This window comes from Arvicola amphibius, chromosome 11, assembly GCF_903992535.2.
Source record: "Arvicola amphibius chromosome 11, mArvAmp1.2, whole genome shotgun sequence".
NCBI classification, from domain to species: Eukaryota; Metazoa; Chordata; class Mammalia; order Rodentia; family Cricetidae; genus Arvicola; species Arvicola amphibius.
Window position 1 is genome coordinate 105,838,183 of NC_052057.2, and position 20,925 is coordinate 105,859,107.

At 46.0% G+C, this 20,925-nt stretch overlaps 1 long non-coding RNA gene across 1 annotated transcript; it reads right to left on the reverse strand.

Annotated features, from left to right (window-relative positions):
* Positions 1-628: 628 nt before the first annotated feature.
* LOC119826910 lies at positions 629-20,234 on the reverse strand. Its single transcript, XR_005287488.1, has 3 exons — positions 20,176-20,234; positions 1,235-1,355; positions 629-1,120 (listed from the first exon to the last, which is right to left on the reverse strand). It is a non-coding gene; the product is annotated as an uncharacterized LOC119826910 (long non-coding RNA).
* Between the last annotated feature and the right edge of the window lie 691 nt (positions 20,235-20,925).

Sequence of the window (20,925 nt, forward strand, 5' to 3'; positions counted from 1 at the left end):
CCTTCCGTGTCTCAGATCCTTGGTTCTCAGATGCTCAGTTTTGGTTCTAAGCTGGGATTGGCTTTAGCTCCATGGTGGGGGTCCCTGAAGATGAAATGGAAAGGTACAGGTGAACCCTGAGAAATGCAGAGTGCTCGCTAAATGACATCCATGGCTTGTTTGATCTGGCCCTCAAGAGGCGATTGGCAATATTTTGCAATATGGCTAGTGTTAAATCCTGAGCAGCCTGAAATTGGCTATGGCCTTAGCATCTGTACTCCAGACATTGGCCAACATAATATACGAGGCCATTCCTTTTCCTGGAAGCTGCTTTAAAGACCACTATCCTTTTTGAGTTACTTTCCCTTTACTCCCTTATAACCTGAAACAGCTTTGGGAAACAATGTCACTATTCTTATTTCTCAGTTTTTTCTTTCTTTCTTTTCTAGGATGGTAACTCGTTAAATTGCTCCGGCTAGCCTAGGACTCATACTTCTCTTGCCTCAGCCTCCCAAGGACTGGGACAGCACCCTTTTGTGTCAGAACAAAGTAAACGAGATTTAGCTCTAACAACTTGCCCAAAGCCAAAAGCAAGCCCCCAATACCTCACCCTACCCCCACCCCCCACCCCTCGTACAAGGGCCCAGAGTCCTGGGGTAATCTCCACTCTTCTATGCCAGCAGGAATCTGTCAATCTAGCGGAGAGCCCCGAGCACGTACAGCTTCTGTCTTGGTTTCCGGCACTCATGTTCCTTTTCCAGCCACTTCAGTGGAGATGTGCTCTTCTGGGCCCTTCCGCTCCCTCACAATGTAGCTTTACTCTCACACCAGCAAGCCAGAGCGCTCTGCCTACCACAGAAAGGTCGGAGGGGTCCCGTTCCGTCTTCAAGGCGCCATGTGTTAATTTCCCCGTGTAGCATCCCTTGCGTTAAGTGACTTCAAGGATCCCAGAAACGTCTCATCTCTCCACGGTGCAGTGGAGAGCGCTGGAGGTCAGAGCCTTTGTTTTACGACTGAGAAAAGTTGACTTGGCCAAGGCCGCCTAAGGAATCCGAGGTGGCGGCAGCTGACTCTCTTTTCACTCCGGCCTCAGCTCTCCCGACCCCTGAGAAGGAGTGGAGCAGCGGCGTCGGTCTTTCTCCTGAAGGAGGAGAAAATGTCAAGGGCTATCCAGACTCCAACTGCAAGGCACAGGCTTATGAGCAACTAGGGTTAAAGACAGAAAGAAACATTCCCTACTTCAGACACTACCTACCAATTATGAACTGCGCCGGGAACCCAGAAGCATCGACATGCTTCACAATCATGACTCTAAACCCATTCTGGATGAGAGCATAGTTTGCATTCTCTGGCTATGAGACAAGACTGAAGTAGATCTGGAAAAAAATAAATAAATAACACGGAGAGGTTTGCGCTGCCAGATCATTCGAGCTGACATTATTACTATCACGCCCAGTGATTAAGAGGAAAATAAAGGCTGAGTCCCACTTGTCTAATTTGATTAGCAGAGAAGCCCTGTGCTGATTACTAACGTCTGCTTGCAATTGGGGGCAGAAAAGAGGGAGCCAGCCAGCTGAAAGCCAGGCAATCACACGCAGGGGCCTGAGGTCTGCCTAAATGAAATTTAATAATAAATGGGATATGCTCCCAGATAAAGAGGTAAATAATAGAGCAAGAGAAGGGAGGTTCAGCTTGTATAGGAGGGAAGGGGATTCTAGCCAAGTTGGCGCATTTGAAGAAGTGGCCTATGTTGAAAGAGGAAGACAGGCTCAGGGCAAGAAGAAAGGGAGGGAAGCAGAAGAGAGAGAAAGCAGAGGATGAATTAGAGATGAGGCTCATGGGAGTGTGGCCTCCAGAGAGGTGGTTAAGAGGTCCTGAAGAAGAAGTACTGGTGTACATAAGGAAACTGTGACCACGTCATGAAGATCCCAGATCCCAGATGAAAGATTGCAAGATGGAAGGCCACCAGCTACTTAATCACCACCTGCATGTGGCAAAGGAAAGAAAAGTCATCTTAGAGGTTGCTCTGCTCCATCGCTAAGGAGAGAACCAAAGAGGCAGCCAGTTGTCAGGATCACAAACCCACTTGAAGGTACCGGGGTGACCATGCCACGGCCTGAGGATACCTACAATAAATACAACCTGCAATCAGATGTGCCAGAGGAACAGCTTCCGGAACGGTGCTGACAGAGGAGGAAGAAAGGATGCTAGGCTAATGTGGGACCTGGGATCGCTCCTTCCTGTCAAGTGAGTGCAGTAACATAGTCCATGATTGGCAGGAAGAGGGTGAAGAACACAATTTAGAATGAGGGAACTGAGGTCACCCTCTGGGGCAGGAAGGGGTGTTAAAGTTGTCCGATCAAAGCAGACATAGGCAAAGTTCCCCTAAACAGTCAAAAAAAAAAAAAAAGTACTAGATGTGGTGGCTTGTGTCTTTGAAAATCCTACTATTCAGGAAGCTAAAACAGGAGGACAGAGAGTTCAAAACCACCCTGGGCTACACAGTGAGATCCTATCTCAAAAAAAGAAAGAAAGAAGGAAGGAAGGAAGGAAGGAAGGAAGGAAGGAAGAAAGAAAGAAAGAAAGAAAGAAAGAAAGAAAGAAAGAAAGAAAGAAAGAGGGGCTGGAGAGTTGGGTCAGAGGTTAAGAGCATTGCCTGCTCTTCCAAAGGTCCTGAGTTCAATTCCCAGCAACCACATGGTGGCTCACAACCATCTGTAATGGGGTCTGGTGCCCTCTTCTGGCATGCAGGCATACACACAGACAGAATATTGTATACATAATAAATAAATAAATAAATAAATAAATAAATAAATAAATAAATATTAAGGAAGGAAGGAAGGAAGGAAGGAAGGAAGGAAGGAAGGAAGGAAGGAAAAGAAAATGCTGGGCTTGGCCATGCACTTAATGCCAGTAATTTGGAGGCAGAGGCAGGGAGATCACTGCAAGTTTGAGGCCAGCCTGGCCTACACAGTGAGCTAAAGCTGCATAGTGAGACCCTGTCCAAATACAAAATAAATACAAAAACCTAATGATGCTGAACAGAGTCTCAGACTGAATAGGAGGTGAGTGTACCTCTCCCTGTAAACTCAGTTCCCAGACCTACACAGTTTGGGCCCCATGAACAAGGCTACCCCTGTGCAGGCGGCCTTAGAGCAAGGCCAGTGTATATTCTAACTAGCTAACTCCACATCTTGGCTCTGGTCTCAATAATCTTAGCTCAGACTTGTTTTATCCCACAGGGGAAGAGCTCCCCAGGGCTAGCCCTGTATAAAATGGATTGACTTTCCTTGGAGAGCAAGGCCTATGTGCTCCCACTGGAGAAGGAAGGGCACCATGCCTCCTGAGCACTCAGGACCTACATCTGTGCCAGCAACCCGCTGGGTTCCCAGGTAGAGTACTACAGCCGGCCTTGGGTTTGCCCTTCAAGAAAAGCCAGTTCCTGGGGAAATCAGGCAGCACAATGGTGGGATGTGGAAAACGCCTCAAAAGACCTGCCATTGAGTCTCTTGTCAGCTGTGAGTCTCTTAACTACGAAATATGGCCATGACGGAAATGACCTCCTGTGTGCCCAGCTCTAGGCCAGCGCCAAGCACACAGTGAGCCCTCGATACACACTAACCACACAAGCAGTCCCAGGGCACAGGGTAGCCTGTATACCCCTTGTACCCACTGTCCTCTTGACTTTGGAAACTTTTCTGAGTGTCATTTTTTTTTAAGCAGCTGCACTGTGCTTTCTCATCGCAGACACGACACAGTTATCAGGACAGCCGCCCTGCCGCTCGCAGAAAGGGAAAACAGCTTTGCTTAAAATTGAAATAATCATTTATAAAGTGAGGAACAGAAAGACCTTCTAACACATTCACAGGTTATTTTAATATGTTCCAAATAAATGCTAAGAAAAGGCAGTGTTTATAAATAGTCTTCAAAACAGCCCCCTCCGCTTTGTTGATGAATGTGTTCCAGCTCAGCTCGTCAATGTCCCCATTGTGTAGGGCCCCCGAGCTGAATCTAATTAAATCCTATTACCCAGGAAAACTTGCAGCATAGTTGATCTGATGAATCCGACCATTTATTAACGCAATCTCTAAACGCAATGATATAGATTCTGGGCCTGGTACTGCGTCACCCCTGCCCTCAAAGAGCTTATAGCCCAACAGATGACACGCCCATGGAAATGGTTAAGGACAGTCCCAGTCAAAAGCGGGTGGTCACTAGGACCCAGTCAGCAACCAGAAACAGCAACCTATGAGCTCTGAGAAGACCAGGTTCTCTCTGTGCTCCTTCTGCAGTGAGCAACGGCCCAGCAGACAGACTGCAGATGTGAACTCCAGTCAGACTGGCAGCGTGTGCTGAAGCCAGTTCCAGGCTTTGGCCTAGTCAATGCTCTTGTTGCCTGGAGTGGTCAACGTCTATTAACCGCAGTGCCCTGTTCTTCAAAATAGGAAAACAGAGCCAATTGCTTCACAGAGAGAATAGAGGTGGAGTCCATGGCTACAAAACACAATGGCGATAGAGGAGAGACGGCTCAGCGGGTCAAGTGCCCGTCTCACAAGTGTGAGGCCCTCAGTTTGGACCCCCAGAATGCACGTGTGATGGCTGGTTTGGGTTGCCAACTTAACTACATCTGGAACTAAAACCCCAAAATGGAGGGCGCGCCTGTGAGGGGTTTGTTCTGTTTTACTTTACTTTTGCTTAATCTGAAGTAGGAAGATCCACTTCTGCTCTGAATCTTTGCATTCGGAAGTTGTGTCTTTAGTGCAGATCTTTGGAACTAGGAATCTGGATCTTGAGATGGGAAGACACAAACCTTCAGTCCAGATTTTAAAGCAGGAAGACATACCTTTAATCTGGGCCCTACCTTCTACCGGAAGCCTATATAATGACATGGAAAAGGGAAGCTTTTGTTCTTTGCCTGCTTACCCTCACCTTACTGACAAATCCCTTCCTTCACTGGCATTAAAGCCTACTTCTTTGGGAGTCCAGCATACACTGAAGGCCAAGTGAGGCATCCAGCCTTGTGGACTAAGCAACAACTGGATTCATGGACTCTGAGTTGACAACCAGCCATTGTTGGATTAGCTGGACTGCAGCCTGTCGTTCTAATAAATTCCATAGATAGATAGATAGATAGATAGATAGATAGATAGATAGATAGATAGATAGATAGATGATAGAAGATAGATAGATGATAGGTAGGTAGGTAGGTAGGTAGGTAGGTAGGTAGATAGATAGATAGATAGATAGATAGATAGATAGATAGATAGATAGATATTCATTCTACAAGTTCTGTTATGAACCCTGAATAACATACCATGTAAAACACTGGGTGAGGTAACACATGTCTCACTCCAGGCCTGGGGTTAGGGCATAGAGTCGGGAAGATCCCTGAAGCTCATTGGCCAACCAGCCTAGGCCTAGCCAAATCCTTGAACTCCAGGCTCTGAGAGAGACCTTGCCTCAAAAACTGAAGTGGAGTGTGGTGGAGGAAAACCCTCAATGCAATATTCATGACACCCACATATATGCACACCCATTTGCATGCAACATTATGACCAGTACACCCCCCCCACCCACACACATGGCAATACATGTCATATGATAAATTAACAGTCATCTAACTCAGCTCACTTCCCTTCCTCCTCCCCCATCCATGAGGATGGTTTATAGAAGACCCTACTATAAAATGAATAGTGGGTCATAAAAGAATAAAGAAATAATGAATAAATTATTTAACGAGCCTGTCAGGGGACTAAAAGTGACAGAAATTGCTCTTGTTTTGTTGCTGTTTGTTTGTTTTATAGTTCTGAGAATCAAACTTGTACTTGTACTTGCTAGGTAAGGCCCTTCCACTGAGCCACACTCTTGGCCTTGGAGTCATTAATGTTGGTTAGCCACAGAAAGAAGTTTCTCAGAGGGTGAAGCATTTATGTGGCCCTGGGAGAGGAGGGTGGATGTGCATGAACTGAGACGGCAGCCTGGGAAGGAACACATGAGCTGTGGAGTACTCTAATGAGGAAAGAGGAGATTTTGGCAGAGATTTGATATGTTACTACCACACACGAAGAGGTGCTAGAGAGAAGGGCAGGAGTTAGAGGCCTCCCCCGTAGTTCAGGTGGGAAACGGAGGCAGGGGTATGAACTAGAGCAACGTGGGAGTGGAAAGGGGAACATGTATGGGGTGGAAGCCAGGAACAGAGGGCAAGTGGGGAGTCAATAAAGTCTTCAGGGCTTGTTGCCCGGGTGGTCTGCACAGCCTTTATTACAGAAATCAATATTAAACCACAGAGAGAAAACGATGCATAAACCAAACAATTGTTCAGCTATTTCTCCTGAATCCCATAATCCTAGATTATCGTGGTAGATGAGACCAGCCCCCCAAACATTTACCATCTGCTGCTGCGATTCTGCTCAGCTGTGTCCTAATTCCAAGCAGCCTCAGGACCTATTTTGTTCTTGGGAAGACAGGCCTTACCCTCTGTGAAAAGGTACCTAGCCGTCATTCCAAACACTTGATTCCAATTTGGAGTTCTGGGAGCTGGGATCAAGTTGGAATCCTCTTCTCTGCATGATTATTGTTCCATAGTCACTTAAGAGGAGACCCAGGATTGTCACTATTATTTTTCTAAATTGTTCATAAAAATAACATGAATTGCCTTGTTGAGTATTTTGTTGAAATCAACGTGCATGTTGTCTGCCTCTATCTGCTTCATTATTCTATTCAGTCTGACCTGAAAAACAAAGATAGAGATATGATAGATAGATAGATAGATAGATAGATAGATAGATAGATAGATAGATGGATGATAGATAGACAAACAGGATGTGTTCATGAAGCTGAATGTGGATGACCATCCATTTCTGTATAAGTGCTTAGGAACAATTTGTTTAATTATTTCTCAAGTTCAACTTCAGAAAAATGTGTTGTCTCTCTCTCTGTGTCTCTCTCTGTGTCTCTGCCTCTGTCTCTCTGTCTCTCTCTCTGTCTCTCTCTCTCTCTCTCTCTCTGTGTGTGTGTGTGTGTGTGTGTGTGTACAAAAGAGTGTGGTGACACATGTGCACATGCACGCAGAACCCAAACATTAACTTTGGTTGTTCCTCAGGAGCGGTCCACCTTGTTTCCTTTTGTAAGGCAAAGTCTCTCACTATGACCTGGGGCTGATTCATGAGGCCAGGCTGACACCCTGATTGACATCCACCCCCTTCCGGCTCTCCACTGCTAGAATCACGGGTGCATACAAGTATGTCTGGCTTTTTACATGGGTTCTGGAGATCAAATTCAGCTTCTCAATCTTGCACCCAGAGCCCTCACTTGCATTTTTAATCACAGGAAATCAGTAGGTGCTTACCTCTCCTGGGTCCCAGTAGTTGCTGTGTGTATAGCTGGTTCTGTCTCATCACTGGGTTTCAGCTCAAATATATAAGGCAGACATCTTCAGCAATCTGATCAACGCTCTAGCCTTACCCACTCCATAACTCTGCTGTTTGTACAATGATTTTAAAAGATTTGAAATAATTTCATTTATTTATGTACTATAAATAAAAGGTTTGCAAGAGCAAGGCTTCCAAAGTGCATTGTTCTGGGTCGGGGTACTAGCACTAGGCACGCCTCCTAAGTCAATCGTGTGCTGAATTCATGTGCTTATGGTCACTGGTTTAGAATTTGAGTGGCCCAGCCGCCAGTGTTTTGGGCTCCCACAAAGCCCAGGGTGACACTCCTACTCTCCTCAAGGTCCCTGTCATATCTACTTTGCCAAGCAATTCTTCCTAGTTGGTCAGAATGAAGTCCAGGACAGAAGTTCCCCAAATCTCTTCTGTTCCCGACTGAAAGATGAAATTATCAGCCAAGTTGAACAAGGTAAAATAGATCTGATGCCCCGTGCGAGGCTGAATAAAGTACCCAGCAGTTACTAGCCTGTACTGGTCATCAAACAAAGAGGCTACATCCCTCAGAAGTCTCTCAGTACCTTACAGGCTCCCCAACTTCATGAAAAGGCTGAATCTGCTCTGCTGTTGTCAAAATCAAGTTGGGCATGCCACTAATGCCAGTTTGTGAGTTTTGGCTCTGGTGAGTGACATCAGGCCAGACTGACAGCTACTTTACCCACGGAGTTCAGGAAAGCTTTGATTGTATGAGGAAGAAGCCACGCAGACTGTATAAAACAAGACATGAATAACAAATTCAACAGAGACCCTCATACAGCACAGAGCCATTAGACAGAAAACTATGATTGTCGGCTGCCCCCTCCACCCAACCTGAAGCAACACGGCCCTGCATCTGTCCTGATTTCTAGAGCTAGGTCGCAGTCCTTCACTTCTTGGCTGACTTCTATTCTTACCCAAGATTCTGATGTGCTTCCAAAACATTGACTTATATGTGTTACGGCTTTCCCTGGGCTGTGTTGCAAATGCCATCTCAAGTCTATACAGCCTTTTGGCGTAAGCACCCACCAGTGGTAACTGCAGTCTGCTGGATCAATTACTTAGGAGAAACAATTATGAAAGAGTTCGCTAGCTAATGAATATGGGGACTTTTGAGGAGAGCTTACACTTGTTTTAAACAGTCGTGATGGTGTTAACTGTTGACAGAATCTACAATCACCTGGGAGGTGGGCCTCAGGACACATCTCTGAGAGATATCTTGAATACATTAATCAATGTAGGAAGACCCACCCCTCACAAGTGACATCATTTCCTGTCCTGGATCCTGGTTTATATAGTTGGAAAAGGGGACTTGATTGACAGCGTGTGTTCATCACTGTTTGCCTCCTGGTTATGGATGTAATGTGCTCCTCTGTTTCAAGCTTCTGCGGCCTTGACTAACCCACTCCAAACAGATGGACTACACCCGCGAACCGTGAGTCAGAGTAAGCTCCGCCTCCCTTAAGCTGCTTTTGTCAGCGTATCTTCTTTTCTTTTTTTTTCCGAGACAGGGTTTCTCTGTAGTTTTGGAGCCCTGTCCTGGAACTAGCTCTTGTAGACCAGGCTGGCCTCGAACTCACAGAGATCTGCCTGCATCTGCCTCTCGAGTGCTGGGATTAAAGGCGTGCGCCACCACCGCCCAGCTTGTTTGTCAGTGTATTTTATAACAGCAACAGAAGACAAAAATAAGACAAGAAATTCAGGTAGATAGGGTAGCGTGTGGCATATAGGATGCTCCTCAAAGTTAGTGTATTTGTTAGACTTGCTGAGATGGTCTCTAGTAAAAAGAGCGATCTCAAAAGATTCTGATATACCCAGCATGATACCCTTGCTATGATGTTTTATGCTTGGTCAGACTTTGCCTCTGTGGTTTGGAGCCCAGATCAAAGCTGTGCATCCTTCTCCACCTGAACAGGGAACCTGGACATTTCTTCCCGGGGAGGGAGTGGACTCCGTCTCTGTGACTTGCTCTCACCATGCCTCAGCGCTATATTTCAGCTGCCTGTAGCATCCCCCAAGCATGCAGTCACACGTCTGAGTGCTGACGCCTCCGGTACCAGGTACCAAGGCTCTCAATTACGAATGGTACCACCACCACAAGACGTGTCTGAAAATGCATGGGGTTGTTTCAGGGACTGAGACTAGCTGCCGACCTTCAGTGGACAGGGACCAGGGCTCCTTAACTCCCTCCAGTATGCAGTAAGTCCCTCTCAGCAAAGACCTTTCTTTTCTGTATCAGCAGGAGCCGCCCCGAAAACCATTAAAAAGTTCGAAAATCACCTAGACATCTATGCTCATGCTCAGTGTCTTTATCACTAAACTATGAATGTAACTAAATACGCATATTATTTAGATATATGGAAATAAATTCCAGAAGACCCAACCAGAGTTGAAGTGGCTGCTTCAGGGTGACAGGTGGTGGGGCAGACGTTGGCTATTTTGGTGGCAGACTTTTTTATATTATTTAAATATTTGGCTTGTGTGCGCGTACTATCCTTCAATACCATCTTAAACTAATAGAGTGGGGAAGCCTGTCTTGAGGGGATGTGCAAGATGGTTTGCATTTATGCTTAGTGTTCCAAAGTCTCTCATTAGTAAGGTGTGAAAAGGTTTTGCTAGGCTACCTGGAAAGGCCTGTGGAAGCATATCAGCCATCCCAACATAGGAGTGAGCTGTGCTCCAAAAGCTTCTTTCTGTTTCTTAGCACCTCTGTTGGAAAATGCCCCATCAGCTCAGCTGAGGGCAGAAGGAGAACCCCAGCACTGCTTGCCACTCAGTGTTGGGGACACAAAAATGTGGACCAGAGAGACAGGAATTGGGAATTTGGAAGAAATCTAAAACAGCAGAATTGAGAAGAAGGAAAAAGCAACCCCTGAGTCTGCAGGCCAGGAGAGGTGTGCCGGAGAGGCCCCTGATAACTTTGATGTTTGTCCCCTTTTTTATTTCCCCTGGTGGTCCATCTGCCTCCTCTTCGTCCAACTCTGTGTTCCTGGTATCACTTTTTACACCTCGGTCCCCACTTGGTCCCAGATGACTGCAGTCTAGCAACGGCCCTGCCCATGCTCCCCACATAGCAGAGAGTTGTTGCATCTTTATGCATGACCAAAACTGTTCCATATACTTTCCATGTAGGAACAAATTGTTCTAACAGATGCTTTATGAGTCAGGCATTATTATCTCCACTGGGCAGAGAATGAGCTAATCACCTTGAATTCTCTGAAATCCTAGACCACTATCCAATATGACTGCCATTTTTGTGAAATTTTCTTTAATTTGTAATTCCCCACACCAGTATCTATCTATCTATCTATCTATCTATCTATCTATCTATCTATCTATCTATCTATCATCTATCATCTACCTATCTATCTATCTTATCTATCTATATATCTATCGTCTACCTATCTATCTATCTCTCATCTATCATCTACCTATCTATCAAGTTATTTCTCTCACCACTCTGAAAATGCCATGGAGGAGAAGGAAAATTGAGCTATTATTTCATGTGCCTAACATTTGGAATGTGCTAGATCGAATATGTCTCATAACCACTTGAAGCAGCTTTCCTTTTTAATCTCCATCTTATTTGTGAAGAAATGGAAGAAATGGAAGAGCAGAAAAAGGAATAGACTCTCCCAAGATCCTGCAGACAATTAGTTGAAAAAGCAAAAGTTGTGATCAGGTCTGTCTGAAGACCACACCTTGCAAGCCAGCCAGCCTCTAGTACGGCCCCCCAAAGTTGCTCCTGACATGAACCTTGATGGAGGTCTCCCCTGATTATATCGTGGTTGCTCTACATGGCCAACAGAAGGGATGATATTTAACTTTAGAGGTGAAGGTCACAAAAGACCAGCTTCCTTCAAGTCTTCTGATGATTTTGGTGGGCTAACATTAGACTTGAGCCAGAACCATCCAGTTAAGATGCTCTCAGATTCCTGACCTTCGGAAGCCATGAAATACAGTAAGTGTTTATTCTCAGCTGCTAAGTTTTGGAATAATTCATTACATAACCATTATTACATCTTGTTCTCCCTTTGGTCAGGGTCTGAGAACCAGGCATTTCTATCAGAGTCACTTCCTGAGCTCCATGGGAACACTGTCTGCTCTTCCTAAATGCAGGGCTAATCTGTGAATTCAGTTGCCATCCGAGAGGAACCATGCATCTACAATGACTTCATGGTCAAGATTAGCCTAGCGCAGGCATCATATGCAGTAGGCACAAGAGATAAAGGAGCCGTTTTGAACCTTTGCATCTTGAACCTGGGGCAGGAGTTTGGAAACCCACAGAAGGTGGTCTTGTTCATCTTTCACATTTGTGACTTTGCCACTTCAAGGGAATCACAGAAGACAGAGCAACTTGTATGCTGGGAAAATTCAGGGCATCAGATTTTCAAGGGAAAGGAATGTAACACATCTAAGCAGGATTCTGTGACTGTGAGCAGATGAGCTCTTTCCAAAACCTGCTACATCCCTGTTTTGTAGCCATTCACACAGCAATAGGAACTGCAGGGTGGGCCTACCTGTGCTTAAATAATAATCCTAAAAGGATTATTTGTCTTTGAGCACAAATTCTGTGAAGTCAGGAGACCGGGCTAGGTGATAAGCTGATCAGAAGAGGTATGGGTAGTTCAATCATCTTTGAATTGTTGAGATGGTTAAATGAAAATACAGAAGGTACTGAGGGAAATGAATAAATGAACAAATGAACAGATGAATAAAAACATAAATGCCTAGTTGGTGGGGACAATGTCCCACCTTACCTCTGTCTCCTGGAGTTTTGAGAAGCCACCACACAGATTAGAAATAGAGGTGTCTTGACACTATAAAATTCAGCTGTGAGATTCCCCAAAGCAGGAGGGTAATAGTCACTATTAATGGTATTAAGGGTAATGGACACTGCTCCAGGTCCAACTGCTTCACCCATCAAAAGGATTTAAGATTAATTCCTGCGTCCCGGGATAATGACTGAAGGGAATAATATATGTGGCGTGACAGTCCTAGAAAATGCTGAGCTGGATGTGACGATGCACTCCTGCAATTACGTCATTCAGGAGGCTGAGACAGCAGAAGCACAAGTTCAAGGCCAGCCTAGGCTATGTAGTAAGTAGTCTGGACTTCATAGTGAGAGCCAAGCACAAGAGCAAAAACGAAGAAATAAAACAAGTGAAAATATTGAATAGAAATCTCTCCACGTAATCTTTTCTCTGGACCTAACCCCATCCAAGTAAGATCTCATGCAACCAGATTGCCCAAGTCTTAGAAAGTGTGTTCTCAGAGATAAACTAGGTTTGAATTTCATCTTGCTTTTTAAGTTTGTTTGGTAAAACAAGCATAAAATTTAATGTCAGAAGCTTGAGTTTCAATCCCAGGTCTGCCACCTACTGGCTGTGTGACCTCAGAAAGCCACCCCACGTCTCTGAGGCTTATAGCTTTGGTCAGAGTTTAATGAACTAACTTGTGTATTTGGGGAAGACTCATGACCCAGGACAGCATAGTCCTGTGGTATTGAGCTGATCAGCAGGTGAAGTAGTGCCTAACTTAGCGTATCCTGGCTTTCTAGAAACTAGAACATGGTTGTTTAATGTGTTATATCTCATCCCCTCACACAAGTCATTTAAGAAAACCCCTCCAAGCCCTCTGGGGTGGTCCATGAACCATCCTTTGCTCGGGTGAGAGCATCCACTCCAGTATTCATCTTGCTGTCCTGGCTGCATGGGCTCAATGTTGGTGCTACTTGGTTCCAGTGACTTATCATTGGTGATCAGTTCTTTTTTGTCTATGACTCAAGGAATCTCTATGTGCTTGTAGCGTGATCACCTCAATAATCAGGATGCTTTATGAGTATTACACAGCGTAGCGAGGACAATCTCTGAACCAACAGAGGTTTGGGTTCAGCAGCCTAGTGGTGTGATTGAGAAATGTCCACAGTGAGCTCATGTATTTGACTATGTGGTCCTCTGTTGATGGCTCCGTTTGGGGCAGTTGTGGAACTTTCAGGAGGTATGAATTGTCTTACTGGAAGAAGCACATCACTAGGAAGTGACTTTGAGAGTTGATAGCCTTGCCCTCCGCCCAGTTCTCTCTCTCGTTCCTGTGTGAAGAGTTGAGATGTGATCTCTGAGCTTCCTGCTTGGGCTGTGATGTTTTATAACAGCAATAGGTAGTTAATGTTGCTGGGCATGGTGGCGCACGCTTTTAATCCCAGCACTTGAGAGGCAGGGGCAGGCGGATCTCTGTGAGTTTGAAGCCATCCTGGTCTATAGTGTGAGTTCCAGGACATAGCCAAAGCAACTTAAGGAAGTAAAACTTTATTTTGGTTGATAGTTCGAAAGGGTGAGTTCTCAATGATGGAAGTAACAGGAGGCTGGAGCACGAATCTCAGTGATCCTATCCTAACCACAAACACAAGGCAGAGAGAGAGAGAGAGAGAGAGAGAGAGAGAGAGAGAGAGAGAGAGAGAGAGAGAGAGAGAGAGAGAGAGAGAGAGAGAGAGAGAGAAGTGTGGTGGCACTCTGAAAGGCTACCTCCAGGGATGTTCTTCCTCCAGTGACAGCGGTCAGGTGTCAGGATCTAAGGATGGAACTCAATGGGTAGCAGACTTGTTTAGTTTCTATAACTGCCCAGGTTTGGTCTAGTACCTCACAAACCAAGTGTAATGGTGCATGCTAGCAATCCAAGCACCTTGTAATCCTAGCACTTAGGAGGTGGAGGCAAGATGATCAGAACTTCAAGGTTATCCTTTGACTACATCATGAATCCGAAGCCAGCCTGGGTTACATGAGATACTATCTGAAGGAGAAGAATAAAAGAAAGAAAATATAACCAGCATCCAAATTCCTCTCCTATAAAGAACTTGCGCATTTGGGTTCCGTTTTCCATGCCCCATTGAAATGAAGGCTTATGATTGTCAACACAAAGCGTCATTTGCATCCATGATTCATCCTTCATCCATGAGCAAAAGAAAATTCACTCAGAGAATTTAATAGATAGTGTTTAGCCGAACAAGACCTGGCAGTTTCCTGTCCCTGGAGATGGTTTGTTCAAGTGGCATGGTTGCTACTATGCTCAGAGTGGGGACTCAGATGGATTGGCACACAGGCCTGCCTGGTCTCTACACAGAGATGGTTAATGTCAGCAGCTGCCACTAGAGAGCTAGTCACAGCTACAACAAAAAAAGAGACATTGCATACAGTGTGCCCTTGGACTGCCCCCCACCCGCCCTGCGCACACAGGCATGCGCACGCGCGCACGCGCTCACACACAGGGCACAATAAACTCTTAGCCATGAGCGAATCCCATTGCTGTGGCTTTGATGTCCATAGGAACTCCACCTGGTACCTCTTCCCCCAAGCATCATGGAAGCTTAGAAGCGTCCACCCCTTAGAAGCGTCCATCCCTTAGAAGCGTCCACCCCTTAGAAGCATCCACCCCTTAGAAGCGTCGCCTTCCATGGACCTTGAAGATGGTGAGACGGGGAGATGGTTTCCGTCACTTCAAAAACATGTCTCCCTTCAGTAGCAGCATTTGGAAGGACTCCAAACAAATTTTCCATGTTTTATGCTATAAATATTAAAGCATTTATGGGCTACCTAGGAACCACATCTTTATGCAAGAGTTGAGAGTCACAATCTGAGAGACTCTTTCGAGAATCTTAGGAGTAGTGAATTGATAACTCGGAGGAATACATCTGTTTGGCATATGCATGCCCGAGGGGTTTTGTAAGTGGTTCTCAGACTCCTGTGGGGACAGGTTAAAGTAGCAGCCCGGAGTGTTCAGACCTGAGCGACGCTCCTGATGCATTCCCATTGTATACTTTTTGTTAGGGTTCGCTACCTTAACTATTTTAAACTACACAGTATAGTGGTCTCCAGAACATTAATGATGTTCAGCCTTCATGATTACCCAGTTCCAGCAGAGAAAAGAAAAAGAAGCCCATTCTCACTAAGTGGCCACTCTCACCCCATCCCCGGACTCCTCAGCCTTTGGCAATGACCGGTGTACTCTCTGTCTCTGTGATCAGTCTTTTGTGCACATTTTGGATACAGACATTGCGCAGTATGTGACTTCTAGTGTCTGGCTTCTTCTACTTACTATGTTTTCAGGGCAGGAAGGGGCCAGTCATATGAAGAGTTTTCAAAGCTATTCTACCCTACTTTAAGGACTGATGATCGGGTGTTTGGATTGTTCACTATACATCTTTATTGGTCTTCCTACTCTAGCTCGCCCTTTCCTCTCCGTGCTTTCCGGTACAGCCACCTTACGATGCACACAGCACACAGCTACCCTCTGGCTGGTACTATTGAAAACAGCTTAACAGTCCGCTGTCGGTGTGGTGTGACAACTTCCTAAAGCTGGAGAAATTCTCATTGTCACTGTAACTTGCTCAGCGTTTGGTTAAGGTTATGAGTGAATACCAACAGAGGAGGAACACTAACCAAAAGACAGAAAGTGAAGGGAATAGCACAAATAATGGGATTGCCTTCCCACCCCAACATTCTGAGCTGCTAAGTAAAAATTAATACGATATAAGAGTTCATGAGCACTTGCGTCTACTTCCACCAATCAAGTACCTAGCTCCACCCCCCTTAAACAATAGGTTCTCTTGAAAACAGGAGGTAATGCAACTGCTAGAAAAGAGGGGAGTCAAGCAGAGAGGGTGTAACAGCCTCCAGAAGTAATGGATCCTTTGTTCTCGGCTCCACACAGATAATATGGGGTATGTGGGACCACACCTGAAGAGGAACACAGACCAACCGCACGGTATTTTTGAATGTGCAATCAAAATAGAGGGGCGAAGGTACGAACAACAGAAACCATGAACCACTATTTACTCCAACGTGGTAGGCAGACCCTCAGATGGGTCTGCATTGTATCATTATACTAAAGGCCAATTTCATGCAAAGTGGCAAAACGCAATCACCTAAAAGACATGATATAAAGATCACCCTGGCAGCGCTAAAGATGGCACCTCTGTTGTGCTTGTCACCCACCATGATTGCTTCTACATTTGGACAAACTTAAATATTCATCCAATTATGTATTTTTTTTTGCATTGAACTAAATAAGTGAAAATCAAGCCTGTTGTCAGTCAGACTGTGATAAATAGTGTTTACAACCAAACACAATCAAGGCCATACTAGCGCGGAAATGTCTTCTTTGGAAGATCGCTGCTTTCCTGTCAGTGGAACCCCAGCCTCATTCTGTTCTTCCTGCTTCCTGAACCAGCATTGCTGACGTGCCAAATTGCTTCCAAATTGTTGATATCCAGGACAAACCTGAAGTCCCTCTAGTCCTTCCGTTCAATCGCCTTGCCGAAGGCCAGATCCTTGGACAAGTCCCTAGAATTCTCCCTACCAAGGAACTGTGCGAGCTCCTTCACGGAAGCAGACTCAGTACACCTGTGTTTGTCTCACTGCGGATGTGTTCCTGAGTCTGAGTAGCGAGCACCCACACGACAGACTGTGCTGAGCGTCTGCTAGTGGCTAAGGACTGTGCTTTCCAAGAAAGCCAAGAGTTGACTAGAGATGAGATCGAGGGACTGCGTCGGTTCGGGACCTACTGATAGGAACTACAAATGGGAAACAAATTAGAAACGAAGCCCAAGCAGTAGTAGCTGGATCTGCTGGGTGGAGGGCACCAGGCTGACCCTTCTCTCCCTCTGAAGGTCTCTGCTGATGTCCACACCTAACCTGTGCCTTGCTCAACCTAACAAAGCAAGTTAATTGTATTCCCTTTGTAAGACGTTGAGCTATAAAAGTTCATGTGGACCCATCTTAGTTGGCAATGAAACCAAAAGAATTATCAAGCACTACCTCACCCTAGTGGGGAACCGGAAGCCCCTCTGGGCTACATACAACTGATCAGCATGAGGGATGGTACTAGAAGTTACATGCAAAGGCCGACATACTCCAGAGGTATGTCCGTGGGTCCCGGATGAACTTAGACTGTTTATTGTCTAGAGTCTTCTGAGCCACTCAGTTGATTAAGCTGATTTTTACCGCTATATAAAAGCCCACCTCTGGACCACTGAGGAATGGGGAGCCTTTCAATAACCTCCCAGGACTAGTAACTAAGAGGGGAAAACAGAAAACAAAGGAAATGAAGTGGATGCTACTTTTGTGAATTCAGGGTTCAAGGTAAGGTTTGGGCAGTAAGATGCCACATTGCACATTCTCCACGCTGCCTCTGGGCTGCTTTTCAAGGTATGATGAGTCCCTGGCGAAGCCAAGGAGACAGTTGACTCCCCGGGGAAGCCCCACCACCCTCCAGTCTCAACTGGGAACCTCTTTTCAACCTTACAACCACACTTTGTTTAATCTCTAGAGCACTTAAACCGCTCACCACCCCCACTGCTGAAGTTACATCTTGCCCTAGGGTCCTCTTGCCTGTGTTCTCACGTGGGAACATCAAATACCCTGTGATGTGCGGTAGAGCCAGCTCTTGATGTCAGGAAACCATCGGGAATCATGGAGTCAAGCATGCTAGTGTTGAGGCTGAGAACGCTGCTCTAGATACCGGCAGGAGTCCTCTATAATCCGAGCGGACCCACACAGTTGCGGCTAACCACATGGAGCCGTCATGCGCTGGAAATGCAGCTGGTGGGGACTGAGATGAAGTCGGCAGTTTTTAAATTTATATTTAATTTCAACAAGTTAAATTTAGATAAACACAAATGGCTGGTAGCTACAGCCCAAACCAAGCTCTTCCTCCATGTGCCTCTTTGCTATAGTCAAATTTCACAGTGTCGGTCTGACTGCTAGACAACCCTCAGCAAACTAGAAGCTCCCTGTGGGCGAGGAACACGCTCATACCCTTCTAAATGTCCCCAGACGTGGTCGTCCGTAATCCTCCGGCTGTTGTTTTTCATAAAAGTCAATGTTTTTACAAACAGAAAGGTCGGCTGTCCCTTCGCTGCCGAGCTACCCCAACCAACAACCTCTGAGGCGCGCGGTCTTTGTGTTTGGGACCAAAGGACTGCGGCACGCTCCTGCCACCTGGTGGTGATGTATAAAACGTCAGGCAAAGGCTCTCAACCTGAGCTACTGTGTCGTGACGAAAAGGCAGGACAGAAAGTGAATGCTTTGGGACTTGGGACGGAATTATCCGTTAATGGAACCATAAATCAGAAAAGAAATCCTTTTCCAGATGAGGAAACCAAAGGTGAGAAATATTTGGTGACTGAGTCAGATATAAAATCAGCCACCTCGAACCACGTGTTACTTCCCCTCTAAATGATAAATGTGTCTCTATTTGGGGCAACCAGAGATATTATTGATTAGTAGAGCTGTGCAGAATTAAATATAACCATGACGCAAGCAAAGTAACCATTCTTTGTCTTAGATACTTGTTCACCGTGGGGACCAGTCTCTCTGAAGAGGGTATCCCTTCCGAAGTGATAGACTCCCGCTAGAGCTGGGTGATAATGGGCTCGTTCTTTCGATCTAATTGACGTCAGGTAGCTATGGATCCACTAAAACCAAATGAGTAATCCCTCCCTTCTGAGGAAACGGGCTACAGTTTCATTTCTGATTCGTGCATCAAATATGTATTAAGTGTTCCTACTCTATGATGGGTGTGATGTGGGTGCCACGGATATGATGAGGAGAAAAGCTAATAAGAGGTCTGCTCTTGGGGAGTCCACCGTGTGCTAGGCTCCAGCGCAAGCTCTCTGCAAGGCAGCAACAAGGACACAGAGCATGCGCTCAGGGAAGGGAGAAGGGCTAGGACTGAGGAAGATGTCAGTCAACAGAGGCCGGATCTGCTACAGTTGCCAGTCCTGCAGAGGGAGCAGTGTCTCGCAGACCTGACTCCTGAACATGGGCAGCACCCAGGAAGTGTTAGGTGCTATTGACCAAACCAGATGTCGAGCAGCAATGGACAGCAAGCAGGATAGCCATGTAGGCCATTAGATCTACTTGACTATGGAGAGCGCAGAGCTACGGTGGCAACTCCCGAGCGTTCCCAAAGTGATGGGTCTGAGGTGGATGGGAACAGAGGCTAGTCAGAGTCCCAGGCCTGGGAAACCCTGAAGGAGCGTGAGGGCACCTCCTGCCACTGTCAGGATTGGTCTCGGGTCTGGCATTAGACCCACTACTACCAGTGGCATCTAGGATAAACGAACCAGCAAAGGCAATGGAAACTAGAGCCATAATGTTAACTCATTCCCAGGTGAGTCTCGTATGTGTTCATTTAGCTCAGGGGTTCTCAACTTTCCTAGTGCTGTGACCCTTTAATACCTTTAACACCTCGTGCTGTGGTAACCCCAGCCAAAAAATAATTTTGTCGCTACTTCATATCTGTAAGTTCGCTGCTGTTATGAAGCGTAATGTAAATACCTGATATGAAGGATATCTATCTGATACGCGACCCCCAAAGGGGTTGTGACCCACAGGCTCAGAACCGCTGATTGAGCTTCAAGTTATCGGCTGTGTGAGGGCCAAGGCTCCACACCTTCAATTTGATTTATTTTCCACGGCCTCGATCAGCTGTGTTTATTAACAATGACGGTCAAGGTCATGCCTCCAGGGGAGGTCCTTGTAATGCTTCACAGAGGAGTCTGGGAAACATCTCAGCCTGGGAAATCCATTCTCTCCTGCTCAGCCGAACACAAGCCTGTAAGATCTCAGGGCAAGCTGTGATGTTGGGACCCTTACCGTGGCTAATCCAACATCTTCCTGGGAAGAATATTGATTCTTCAAGATAAAAGTTGGCCTGTAGCAGAGGCAGGTAGAAGACAGACATTGACTGATTCGTGCTGTCAAAACACCCGGCTTACCTGTTGCACTGGGTCTGCCCCCCGTAATTTTCCACACTCCAACCCCGGCCTGGGACCTTGATCTTGAAGCTCTGAGATGAACTTTGGCCTCTTTGGCAAGGGATCTGTGTCCACGAGGACAGTGCCACAGGGCAACATTGTGACCCCGTGACAGATAGCTCTAACTCATCAACTCAATTTCCTCAGCTGGCCCTGAGATAATTTTCAAAGCTGAAAAAGAATAATTATTGTTGGGGCCAGGAATAAAAACGTTATGCCGGATATTAAACGCCGTCTGAGAGACAGTAAATTTAATGGTCTGAAGTGGCTTCAGACCTCTGAGAAGATTTTACTTTTTCAGCCTTGGCGGGGACACCAAGTACAGTTCTTCTATTTCTGCTCTGCCTTCAAAATGTCATAAATAGTTAACTGTGTGAGTTCTTTCCAAAAAAAAAAAAAACAAAAAAAAACCCTCCAAGGAGCATCCAAAAATAGCCTCCGGGGGCTTAATGCATATTTCCTCAGGTCCTCTTAATCTCTCCATATGGGTGGCTATGATTTATTGTGACTGTCACCTGTGGACCTGCGGGGACAAAGGCAGCCAGGCTGGAAGGCAGAGAGGTAGCAGTGTAGAAAGGGTCTCCTGGGAGATGGAAGTGAGCATCGAATCGATTCCAGATGAGAGTGCAGGGGTGAGAGATGTCACCTCTCCGTCCCTTGGTTTCTCTGCTAGCAAGGGGAGTGAGGAGGGGATGTCACCAGCTCTCCCCA